Source organism: Podarcis bocagei, assembly GCF_964188305.1.
Source record: "Podarcis bocagei genome assembly, chromosome: 4".
Classification (NCBI taxonomy): domain Eukaryota; kingdom Metazoa; phylum Chordata; class Lepidosauria; order Squamata; family Lacertidae; genus Podarcis; species Podarcis bocagei.
The window spans coordinates 12,958,046-12,971,002 of NC_138128.1; the positions used below are offsets into that span (position 1 = coordinate 12,958,046).

At 45.3% G+C, this 12,957-nt stretch overlaps 1 protein-coding gene across 3 annotated transcripts in view; it reads left to right on the top strand.

The window, feature by feature from the left end:
• Window positions 1-12,957, top strand: part of TBL1XR1 (TBL1X/Y related 1) — a 180,227-nt gene that overhangs the window by 31,141 nt on the left and 136,129 nt on the right. The window lies entirely within an intron of this gene.

Sequence of the window (12,957 nt, forward strand, 5' to 3'; positions counted from 1 at the left end):
CTTGTGTAGTCATCTTCCATTCCTGACTTTTAAAATGGGGTGGCCATGTGGTGTGGTGAGGTGGCATGATGATGTCCCCAGGAGATTTTTGAGAGCTGCAGTGTCATCGGTCCTCACTCTTTGTCCCATCATTAGGGGAGAAAAAATTGTGTTTTCATTGGTGAGCTAGTGGTCTAGTTAGCACATAACATTAGGCTATGGTTTGTTTAACAAACCACGAGTTAACCATGAGTTGACCCACAGGTGCTTAAACTGGTTTATTTTTCCTACTTTTGCTACGTTTTCCAGCTGTTCTTGCCTCATGCTTTTGTAGTGCAAGTGTCTGGGATAGAGTGGTCCAACAGTGGTTAAGAAGGATGCTGGTTTCTTGCATAACACCCAGTCATAATGAAACTAATTTCTGTAAGCCGTCAGTAAACCATGGTTTTAGATCATGCTTTGTTATTAATCAAGCCATAGTTAATGCTTGGTACAGGGTTCATACAAAGCCAAGGCCTGACTATAGTTCATTAAACCATGGCTTAGCGCTACTATCAAGCCAATGTGTGTATGTCCAATATTTTTGTAAAAGTTTCAGTGTTCGATTCTGATGGTACAGATCCCGCCTTTAGCTTAAGAAATGAAAATGCAAATGTTATTACTGCAAATTCAAAACTTGTTCTCTCAGGATAACACCCCCACCCCAGTCCATATGAGTAAAGAATGCAGCGCGTATTGGCCCTTCCTAGGTGGTTGTGGTCTCTCGTATTATTCCGTTTTGCATGAACCAAAAAAAGTCAACAATCCCGTAACAATGGCAGTAAAGGTTACAGAAACAATTACAGTTTTAGATCATCCTGTAGAACTGTGGAACTCTGCCCACTGTCTACAAACAACTTGATGTTTTGTTTTTTGACATGCATGCTTGCTGAAAGGAAGGAGGAAAGCCCATAACCTTTGTAGAATTGCCCTGGCGCATACATGTTCAACGTTGACGGTTGCATAGCAGCCCTCCCACAAGTGAAAATGGGCTTCTTCAGTTGCAGAAGCTGTGCATACATTTCCTGGGCAGATAGGCCAGTTCTCTCAAACAGTCTCTCTTTATGTATAGCTCCCTCTTTGTGCAAAGGATCATGGGAAGTCTCTTTGTACCAAAGATGACTATTACCTTGTCAAGCCCAGGTTCCTGCCTTAACTCTGAGTGGCTGTGGATCTCCAGGTCTCAGGCAGAACCACCTGCTTTTGCGCATGCAGAGCACCGAGCTGTGGTCCCTCACCAAAGATGTGGCTCATCTTTCCCCACCACTGGGCACACTGCTTTGCCAGCTGCTGTATGTCAGGGTAAAGGTAAAGGGACCCCTGACCATTAGGTCCAGTCGTGGCCGACTCTGGGGTTGTGGCGCTCATCTCACTTTATTGGCCGAGGGAGCCGGCATACATCTTCCAGGTCATGTGGCCAGCATGACTAAGCCGCTTCTGGTGAACCAGAGCAGCACATGGAAATGCCGTTTACCTTCCCGCCAGAGCGGTACCTATTTAACTAGTTGCACTTTGACGTGCTTTCAAACTGCTAGGTTGGCAGGAGCAGGGACTGAGCAACAGGAGCTCATCTTGTCACGGGGATTCGAACCGCCGACCTTCTGATTGGCAAGCCCTAGGCTCTGTGGTTTAACCCACAGCGCCACCCGCGTCCCTGTATGTCAAGGAGCAGTCATTAAATATGGGAAGCCAGCGGGAGTTTAGCTGGCTTAAGTTACCTCTATTCCGAACTCCAACCAAGAGTACAGCTGCTGCCAGCTGAGCCGGCTTAACAAGGTGAAACAAGCCTTTAAAATAGAGTTTGACTTATGCTACGCTTTTTGCCAGGGCATGTGACTGAGCTGAACACAGGATCCACTGCAAGTTCTTCCCTCTGCCTGGCCCTGCCCTCGCCACTACCCCCAAATACCCATTTTCCAGGGCTTATACCGGCGTAAGCTTATACCAGGAGGCGGGGGAGTTAAGCTGACATATCTCCAGCCAGGTTGGGGAGTGTGCCAGGAACCAGCGGACTGAGCTAGAGACCCGCCACATCCTAACTCATTCATCCGAGCGGGTCTAGGGTTAGGATTGTGTCGTTCGTCACCGAATAGTTGTGTAAGAACCTGGATCTTTGCACCTCTGCTCGTACTTGGCCACCTGCGTTGGGAAGACGTAAAATGCCTCTTGCCATTGTGCATGAGTAACTGTTTTCGGAAGGAGTTGCTGCAGCCTCGAGCTGAACTCCACCCATTTCCTTCCGTGGTTTCTCAGTTTCTCTACAGCAAAGAATGTCGTAGAAGTAGCATGCAACAATCCACAAACCGCCAAAGTCATCCCTTCCCCCCCAAAGCACCTTTTTGTTTTGCGCACGTGGCCCTAGCTGGATCCTGCCAACGAGAGGCTTTAGTGTAGTTAACCTCCTCCTTGTTTGAATCACACACCCCGGCCCCTCTAGCTTTTAAATGGCTTTACGTCAAAATAATATATTACATCCCCCCCGTCATCTGAACATCTGCAGTCTTGGATTCTCTTGACACAAAAGCGCAAAAGATAACTAGGCTGCCTGCCTCTGAGGGGGTCCTTCATGATGTAGTTTACTAACAATGAGGAGAACAGCCAGTTCTCTTCTTTTAATTGGGTTCTTAGCATGGGGCTTCCTAGGCTTGTGTAAGGCTTTTGCAAGAAGACCAGAACAGCCAGGTGTCCCCACTGGGGCTGAAATAGCTGCGGGCAGCGGGGATGAGACGTTGCGGCGGTGCTAGGAAAGCTTCACACGTGCCATGGGCACGTGCATCATTTTCACTACTCTCATCGTCCCTGCCCATTAGCCATGCTGGCCCCCCAGGCTGCTGGGGGGGATGCAAGACTCTCCTTTGGAGGCCTGTGATGTTCCGTAACCTGCAGAACAGATGTTTGGATGGAGGTGCAGGGTGGATGGGGCCTGAAACACAGTCCAGGTTCAATACAGCAAGTGAAGTCCAATGGTCAGGCCAGGTTCCCACCTCTGCAGCTGATCCAGGGTCAGGGAACCAGTAGCTCAGTTGTGTGGAGCTCCTAGGACATGCAAGCCGTGGTCCATCACCAATTTTTTTTTTTAATGCTTTATTGATTTTAAACTTTGTCTCCTCTTGGTTATTTGAATTACATTAATTTTGTAAGATTCTCTTATTAGACGCAGAAAGTCAATCCAGACCTGCCAACGGATTTATCTTTTTGCAATGTTCTTTTAAATAAACTCTGCATACATCCCACTCTCTATTGAATTTTTCATCGGTAACATCTTGGAACCTTGCTGATAATCTGGCTAGTTCTGCACATTCTCGCCATTTGTTTTGCCAGTCTAATTTGGATGGGGTAGTTTCTCCTTTCCAACCTTTTGCGATTAAAATTCTGGCTGCTACTGCGGCATACATGAAAATTCTCCTGATTTTCTCTGAGATTTCATTACTCATTCATAGCAGAAAGGCTTCGGGCTTCTTGGGCAAAGAGCATTTAAACATTTTTAAAAGGTCGTTAGAGATCATCTCCCAAAATTCTCTGATCTTTTTACAGTTCCACCACATGTGGATCAATGTGCCTTCCGCCTCCCTGTATTTCTGACTTCCATGGGAAGTTGAACAGACACAGCACTGTATCTCTTGCTTCCCTTTTATTCCCCGACTGTTGATTGCAGCATCTGGGCTTGCTGAGGCATTTGACCCTCATCTGTCCTGAGCCTAAACCAGCTGAGCAATCACATACCTCCCAGAGCTAGCAAGCCCCACCTTGCCGGCTGAGCTGTGGGCCCTTGCCTGCCTCAGCCTCCTAGATCAGGGGTCGGCAACCTAAGCGGCCCATGGGGGGGGTCGTTTAACCGGCCCATGGACCCCCACCACTTGCTCTGTCAGCTCCCATGTGCCAAGCAGAGCGATGCTGGCTGGCTTCCCATTGGCTCCAGGAAGCTCCTGCAGCCAATGGGAAGCTGCACACGCCTCTTCCACACCGGAAGGAGCACTGGAAATAGTGTTTGTGCATGCGTGCATGCGCACTCTGGCCCACCGCAGCGTCTGTGGGACCGGGAACTGGCCCAAGCCACAAAAACTTTGTCGACGCATGTCCTAGATTGTATGTCCTGCTACTCTTTACTCCTCAGAGCCTGCTGTGAGGACAGAGGCGCTTCTGGCTCTGGTGATGAGTCCTGCTCCTCTGGTTATTCTGCACAGACCCCCATCCCCTCACCATCCTCTGCCGCCCTGTGAGTACTTTCCATGCTCCCAACCTCTCCTCCTCCAACCCCAGTTTTCCCTGGTGGGACCCAGTCGCGGCTACAACCTCCTCACTGGAATCCTCTTCCTCCTCTCTGTTGTCTGGCCGGTTCATGACAGGCTGTTGTTTAAACCCCAGCTGATCTAAGCGTCTAAAGTGGAAAATTAAGTTGGATTTGGCTATTTTGTTAAGTTTCCCATTTTTGTAATACAGTCATACCTCATGTTACGTTTGCTTCAGGTTGAGCGTTTTCAGGTTGCGTCCTGGGGTGGCCCGGAAGTACTGGAAAGGGTTACTTCCGGGATTTGCTTCTCGCGCATGCGCAGACGTGCAAAATGACATCACGCGCATGTGCAGAAGCGGCGAATCGCAACATGCGGACACGGGTTTCATTCTGCTCGTGTTGCGAACGGGCCTCTGAAACGGATCCCGTTCGCAACCAGAGGTACCACTGTATTTCTATTCCCTGAACAAATCCGCATGTAAATAAGGTTTTAATAATTCACAAAAGCCAGTTTGTCTTCAATTGGCAACTAAGCAGAGCATTTTATACGAGGAGCGTGATTTTTAAAGCGGAGCAAGCCGTGGTTTACTGTCCTGGATTGCAAAGGAGCGTAAACCATAGTTTGCCGGTTCAGGTGTGATGCCAACCCTGTCTGCCACATACCAGAGAGGAAGTTACTACAGAGTACCGAAACTGTATTCTCATAACATCAAATTCATGATTATCAGTGCTTGACCCTGTTTGCCCCTACAAAACACATCTGTATGACTTCTTCTTTTCTTTTTGTAGCTGACATTATTATGTAATACTTGGTAGAGTGGCTGAAGCGGAAGAATCTGTAAATTGTTCTGACACTTCTAACAAGTATTCATTCTTGTCACACAGACTTCAAAGCATCCTTGAGGACTTTGGGGGGGGGGGGGAAAGAGCGGTAGAACACCAATAACTTGATTGTAGCAGGTTATGCTATAAGCAAATGTTAGCTTGACTTAAAAATGCATATTTTTTCAGCCTGCTAATAGCCATATAAAACAACACTTCGGTATATATCATTTTGAAGTATTTATTATTTGTTTGTTCATTGCTTATGTAGGTGTTTTTGACTCGCTGAGGAATTTCTGAAATAGTTCCGTGTTGGTATTTAGAAAAAAAAAATCTATTTGGTCCAAAAGAATATCTCTTAGAATCACTCCAAAGGTACTTCCAATATAATCTGATCCAGTCTTTGCCTTAAAGCTATAGCCCCAGTGTATTTTCTCCAGCCTACAGTGAATATTTTATTTTTCCTGCCCTTCACCAAATTCATAGAAACACAGAATTGTAGACTTGGAAGGGAATTGAAGGGTCATGTAAGTCCAACCCCCGGACAAATTCCCAAGGTTGTGCATGCAAAGTTTAAACAATTATTTAACAATATATTTTAAAAAGCAAATTCAAGCATCATGATGTCAAAAAGCAGCATAAAAGCAGCTGGCAGAATTGAAAACAGTGTGCAGAATATTAAAGAGTTTATGCATGTCTAAAATGACATCAAGGTATGTGCCAGGCAAGCCTTCTTGGGGAGAGCGTTGAACAGTTTTGGTGCCATCACAGAAAAGGCTCCTCTTCATGAACGCAGTCACCTGCTTCAGCTCAGCTAGAGGACGGGTCACCTGGAGGATTCCTATTATCTAGACCCAAGATTTCCCACATATGTTCGCACAGACTGGTTTATCCTCTGGATGTGAATCTGGGCCTCCAAATTGTACCGAGCCACTCCTAGGCAGTGTAATGTTAGAGTAGTAGTAAGATAGGAGTAGGGCATCTGCATCCTGCCATGTTGTTGGACTACAACTCCCATCAACTTGCCCAGTAGTCGGGTGATGGGAGTTGTAGTCTATTATTGGTTCTCACAATAGGCTCTTGCATGTGAGGCACATGTACTTGGGCCATATAAACCTGAAATCATGTAACACTGTAAAACTTGGAGAATGTTCCATGCAGTTTCTGAAAACCATTTAATTTGGCACAGGAGTAAAATTGTGGGGAAACGGTCTACCATGTTTGACAGAGCAATATAAAAAACGTTCTAGAGGTTGTCTGTGGCTGCAGGCTACCAGATTAGCAGCTCGGGGTTTATAGGCCATATTCTGGCTAGGGGTGGGTGGGCCAACCTATTTCAAAGAATCAGAATCAGAAGAATCTTTATTTGCATCAGCCACCAGCCGCAGCAATAAAATAAAATAAAATGAACTGAAGATAGAGGCAAAAACTTAACTCTACAAAATAACATTCGGTAGGTTTACATCAATAATCAAATAATAGATCCTATTCTAATTGCCCCTGCTAATTTTTTTGCAGCTTTTGCTGTCACCTGATTATCTTGATCTGCTAGAAGATAGGACACAGTAGCAATGGTTGAGTGACCTGTTAAGGACAGTAGTAGAAGGGTAATAACTTCACTCCTCAAATCTTTATAGCAAGCACATGAGCTACTGATTCAATACTGCCACCTCCACATGGAGATAACCGTTTTTCCAGCAGAATTTTTTTGAAACCGACCCTCAAGGGCAGCTGAAGGCAGTACAGTGGTACCTCACTTTTTGAATGTATTCCATTCCGAAAGACCGCTTGACTTCCTGCAAAGGGTAGCCTGAAAATTCAATGGAGAAAATTGAAAAAAAACCTCAGTGGAAGCCGTTCGACTTCCAAGGCGCGTTTGAAAATGGAAGCATTTACTTCCGGGTTTCCGGCATTTGAAAACCAAAACGTTTGGCTTCCGAAACGTTCGAAAACCGAGGTCCCACTGTATATTTTATCTTGCGTAAGTGAAAGCTCACCTGTATTTTGGAATTGTTAAATTTAGCAAATAGGGTGTCAATGCGTCAAAATGACTAGGTGGAAAAGAATCATACCGTGAACAAAATTTCCTTATCGTGGCCAAATTATTCTGTCGCTTGATATCGTATAGGCGCAGTCTAATTAAATTATTTGCTTTACTGAAGCCCATTGTTAAAAACTGTTGCGGTAATAAACGAGAAAAGTAAAGCTATTGGTTGACAATTTTAGTCCAAGCCCTCTCACGACAGTCTTGCGATACTAAGGGTAGTAGACCAGTGGGGTTTAAATTTAGCCAAAGCCAATAATTAAATGTCCTACTACACCAAGTCTGTAATTCAATAGAGGGGAGTTTAGCCTCCAAACACAATGAAGCATTTGGAACACAGGATGGAATAGAATAAAAAATGCCTTTGGAACTTAGATTGAACAACTGTAGCTACAAGGTCAGTGCCTGTCCAAATTTGCGCCCCATATACTAACTGCTGGGGTTTAGCTTTAAACACTTCAAGTGCTGATGGTATGTGATTTCAGAGGTAAGTCTCTTTTTTCTTGTTTTATGCAGATTAAAAAAGAACACAAAAATTATATTTAAATTGTACTAACTTTCCCTGATATTACATATCGTGTGTACACTTGGTCCTTAAAATTGGTTTTTTTTGCATGCACTTCCCCCTAAATTGAAAAACTGCGTTGCAAAATTCAGAGCAGCACAAAATTCAGTTGGAAGCTGAATTCCAGCCTGCATATAAGTTAGTGGCAAATTAATAATAGGAATAGTAATTATTTGTATACATACAAATACATACAAAGTTCATACAAAACATGCACCTGTCTGAAGTCGAGTTGTCTGAGGAAGAGAAGAAATTAAGAGTTACCGTACTGTAACGTAGACAAGTGCAGTTTACTTTTTTGTTTTTCACACACAGAATTCCCCCATTGAATTGGGAAACGAGGCAATCAAAACATCTTCTATTGCCTTTGTTTTCTTTTCTTTACTCCCCACCCCAGTGTATATACTTTTACTGGCATCTTACTTGGAAACCCACTTGCTTTGGCAGATAGGGGAATAGAAGAGGCAGAAAATATTAGTTTTTGGAGGCAAGAGGAAAGATGCCATGACTTGACTCGTCGCTCAGATTTAGTGGGAATTTAAAAGCTCTCTGGGTTTCAGATTGACGAGCCCGATGTGCTGTAGAACTTCACTGCTTTCAGCCCACCGCCTCACCCTCCGCTGCTTTTTAAAGTGTATGATGTAAACTTGGGCTCAGCTTTTTCTCTGCAGCAGAGGGGATTAGAAACACCTTGTATTAACTCAGAACTGGATCTCACAAGTTCCAAACTTAGCTTGTTCAAACAGGCCGTGCAGATTGCCGGATCCTCCTCTGAAGTCTTTCTCGCTTCACTTAAAGGAAGTTTACTATGATGACATTTTTCGCTTTTCATTCGGAACGATGGAGGTACCTCTAAATCAAATGAGTCTCGCGGCAAGTACAGTGGTACCTCGGGTTACATATGCTTCAGGTTGCATACACTTCAGGTTACAGACTCCGCTAACCCAGAAATAGTGCTTCAGGTTAAGAACTTTGCTTCAGGATGAGTACAGAAATTGTGCTCTGGCAGTGTGGCAGCAGCGGGAGGCCCCATTAGCTAAAGTGGTGCTTCAGGTTAAGAACAGTTTCAGGTTAAGTACAGATCTCTGGAACGAATTAAGTACTTAACCCGAGGTACCACTGTACAGGATGGCCACTTCAGGTGGGGCAAGCATCCGAGACAATGCCTTCCAGCTGTGGGACTACAACACCCACCAGCTGGCAGGGGCTGATGGGTGTTGTAGTCCCACCGATGGAAGGCACCAGGTTGGCGAAGCCTGTCAGGCTTTCCTTCCTTTCCCCCAAATGTGCGGCTGCTTGCTTCCTGATGGGGTTGGGTGACAAATGCACTGTCGCCCACCTGCCGCCTCCTCTTTCTGACTTGACTTTTTGCAGCTTGCACAGAAGCTTGGCCTCTGGCCACTGCGGTAGGTACAGCCAGATGGCGTACATAGATTGTAGGCCCTACAGAACCATAGTTTTGGACGGTTGTACGCTGCTTTAAGTCTTGCTTCCGTCTCGGCTGAAAGACTGTGGAGGACGGGGGGCAGACGCCTACGGGTCACTTGTAAATCATATTCTAATCTCCAGGCCACACATTGTAGCTGTTGCTTTGGTTCCCACATTACAGATTTAACGAGGCACTTCCTTTCATCCCTAGCAAGATAAGAGAAGAAGAGTTCGTTCTTTTTATTCCTTTCCTTTTTTTAAAAAAAAGCTGTTTCGCAACCTCTTGCAGTGTTCTGAGGAACTGCAGCAATGACCTCAAACTTCCTCCCAGTGGCCTGCACACCTTCATAACACCGGCACACATTGCCAAGGATGGATGTGCGGTTGCAGTTAGGGTTTCGCTCTATCCTGCGAGGCGGATGTTGTTGCTTTTTGCCCTTTGGTTATCTGTCGCAGACAAAAGGAAGTCCCTCACTGAAGGTGGCTTCTCATGGGTTGCCCATTGCATTATTTCGGTTTGGGCAGTTCTAATATTTGTGTGTGTGTGTTCGTGCGCTTGTGCGTCCAGACACTCTCACATAGACACATGTAGTAAGGCAGCGCCATTGTCAATTGAGATGATGGAAAGCTTTTTTGTGACATAAATAAATACATGCGCAATATTCCTTCCCCAAATCTCTTGTTTGAATGCACTTTTGTATTTTTGGAAACCAGGGGAGGTGGAGAAGTATCATACAGGGATTTGAAGTGTGTATTTGGCTAAGCTGTGGACCTTTGAATGGTGTTTGACTCCCATCTCCCATCATCTCTGACTATTGAACATGCTGGTTGGGCCTTTTGGGAGCTGGAAGCCCAACAAGAGTTTGTTAACCACTACTATCTTAAAGGTAAAGGGATCCCTAACCACTAGGTCCAGTCGTGGCTGACTCTGGGGTTGCGGCGCTCATCTCGCTTTATTGGCCGAGGGAGCCGGCGTACAGCTTCCAGGTCATGTGGCCAGCATGACTAAGCCGCTTCTGGCAAACCAGAGCAGCGCACAGAAACGCTGTTTACCTTCCCACCGGAGCGGTACCTATTTATCTACATGCACTTTGATGTGCTTTCAAACTGCTAGGTTGGCAGGAGCTGGGACCGAGCAACGGGAGCTCAGCCCGCCGCGGGGATTCGAACCGCCAACCTTCTGATCAGCAAGTCCTAGACTCTGTGGTTTAACTCACAACGCCACCCGCGTCCCTACTACTATCTTAGGCGTGCCAGTTATGCAGACTTCCTGAGAACTTCGCTGCTCTAGTTAGCATCTTTTGGAGGCTAAACTTCGTCTCTAAATGGTGCCAGTGGCACAAGTAGTCTCTCGATGGCACACGAATCCAGCAAATGTTGTGTTGTGTTTGAGTGGTGTTCTTGCTCCATGGTGGTGGGAAGGTGCTTGATATATAGAACTATATTTAAAATTCCTAGGTAGCGGAATAAAAGTTCCAGGACCCCCTGACTAATTTCCATGTGGCAGTTTACACACGGCTGGAAAATGCGTGTCTGAAAATATTTGGTGGCGGTCGTCATCTAGACCTCTAGGTGATTAGTTTCCCAGCCGTTAATTCTGTGCTTGTTTGAGTGTCAGGCATTTAGAACACATTTCCCTGCGTTATCCTTGACTTCTGTTTCATTTCTGCGTTTTGTGGCAGGTGCTTCCAACGTGGGTCTCAATTTTAACTTTGATCTCTTCCTCCTCCTCCTCTCCCTTTCTTCCCTCTCATTAAGATGCTTGGCTTCGGTGATGTTGTCTGTTGCAGCAGTCACCAGGTGACACCCAGTAGACCAGGTGACCTTTTCATCTCCTCTTTTTCTGAATCTTGTTTGCCTTTGCTGAGCAAAATGCTTGCCTAGTGGAGAGCATCTAAAAATTTGAAGCCTGCCTCTTCAGAGATGCCAAGAAATGCAGAGTAATTTGGAGCAGTCGTAAGATCAATGTGTTTTGCTTTGAAACATAACAGCTTTGCAACCACGCTAGTTGCCTATAAAGGCCTCCCCCCACCCCTTGCTAATCACTCATGTTAGCAACACGAGCTTGTTATTTTGGTTGCAGATAATCTGCATGCATTTGGAATTCCTGCTTGCTTCTGAATTGTGCTTGCAAGCACACTATATGCATTAGAGCAGATTGGTAGGAGCAAGCTGATGAGATCCTACATTAACCCACACCTCTAGGCAGTGTTAGAAACTCAGATACACAAACTAGGCATCAAGTGGCTCCTTAAACCTTACAGTCTGCCTAGATGCCATTTTCAGGCCTGGCCATATTTTTCAATACAACTTTTTGGTTTCTGAAATTCATTCTGATTGTGCAGATAAAATATAGTGGGTAGAATTCTACAGGATGTGTTGCTGGTGTGTGAAATCAGTCAAAATACAAGGATCCCCAGGCATTCATCTCCAGATGGTGAAGACGTCAGCCACTGTCCTGGCTCCTGAACGTCATCGCTTGGTTGCAAGTGGCCGGTAGCCGGGAGCAAAATGCTGCTGGCACCTGGCAAATTTCGAACACTTGCCTCTAGGGCAGATTTTCATGTAACCTAAAATCCATTAAAGGTTGGAAGTAGCCCAGGAATGGCCCATGATGTCACACCACCACTGTTGCTCAAATACAATAAAATTGGACCTTGCTGTATGTGTACATTCTGCCTGCAACTACCTGCCTTCTGCAAATACCTGATTAGCATTGCGTCTTGCAGTTCCCGAGGCTGTTTATGGATTATATGAGACCTTGTGGCAAAGCCATCAAGGGCCGTTAAGACCTGTTCATGGGCCCTTCTCCGCATGCCAGTCTGGTAATGTAAATTGGCATGCCACTTGTAGGATTCTCTGTGTGGGGAAAAGCCACTGCATGTGAAAATATACAAAGAGAACTGTGAACGTGGCCAACTGCTAAATGGTAGTTGTTGGCATTCAATAGTATTCAAATAGCTGCATTGCTCAGGCTTGCGCCCAGGAGAGCTGTTGAAGTCCTGGATCGCACCACGGGCAAGGGAAGGGTCAATTCACCTATATTGTTGCATTATGGACACCCACTGTTTTTATTAAAGTGTTCTGTTTGTGTAGTATTTTGGGCTTTCCTCCCTTCCCCTCTTTTTAAACGCTGTTGGCTCAGATTACTGATGTGTTATCACCAGCTTTGGCAGAGGGTAAAATGCATGGAGTATGGGCCAATGTGAGGACTGTTTTTGACAGCCTTTTCCATTATGAAAGTCTTTTTTGCATGCGTTCTCTTTGTCCGGGACATACTTTCTTCTTTTTTTAAACAAGGGGCCCTGAAAGCTTCAGTGTGTGATTGCAGTCTTCCATGCTGAAAATGCTACTTCCACCGTGTTTGCATGTTTACTTGCATTGCGGAAAATTGCAAGTTTTTGCATTGTTTCTTAATTACTTGGGCGACAGGGAATTTTGCTTCCACTGATGAGTAGAATTGACATTTCATAGTAGATGGAAATATGAATGCTGAGTGAAGGCTGCAAAAAGCTCACTGAGAGTTGATTCTTTTCAACCTTTCTACCAACTTCCTGGAACTTGCCAGGGGTCATAATTTTAATCACTTGGAATCCACAGTCAGGTTGACCACTTCCCTAGTCTTTTTTTTGTAAACAAGCATTAAAAGACAGTGTGAAGATGACCCTTTTTCTTATTTGGGTTTTCCGTGCAGCATGGCGGCTTCTGTATTTTGCTCAGTTCAAAAATCTGCGCTGAAAAAAACCCCCTCCACGTTAATTATATCTCTTGATTGCCTGTTGCTAGTTAGCTTTGCCTATTTCCCCCTCTGATCCATTGTTCTTGTAACCGTGTTCAAAACTCGGATAT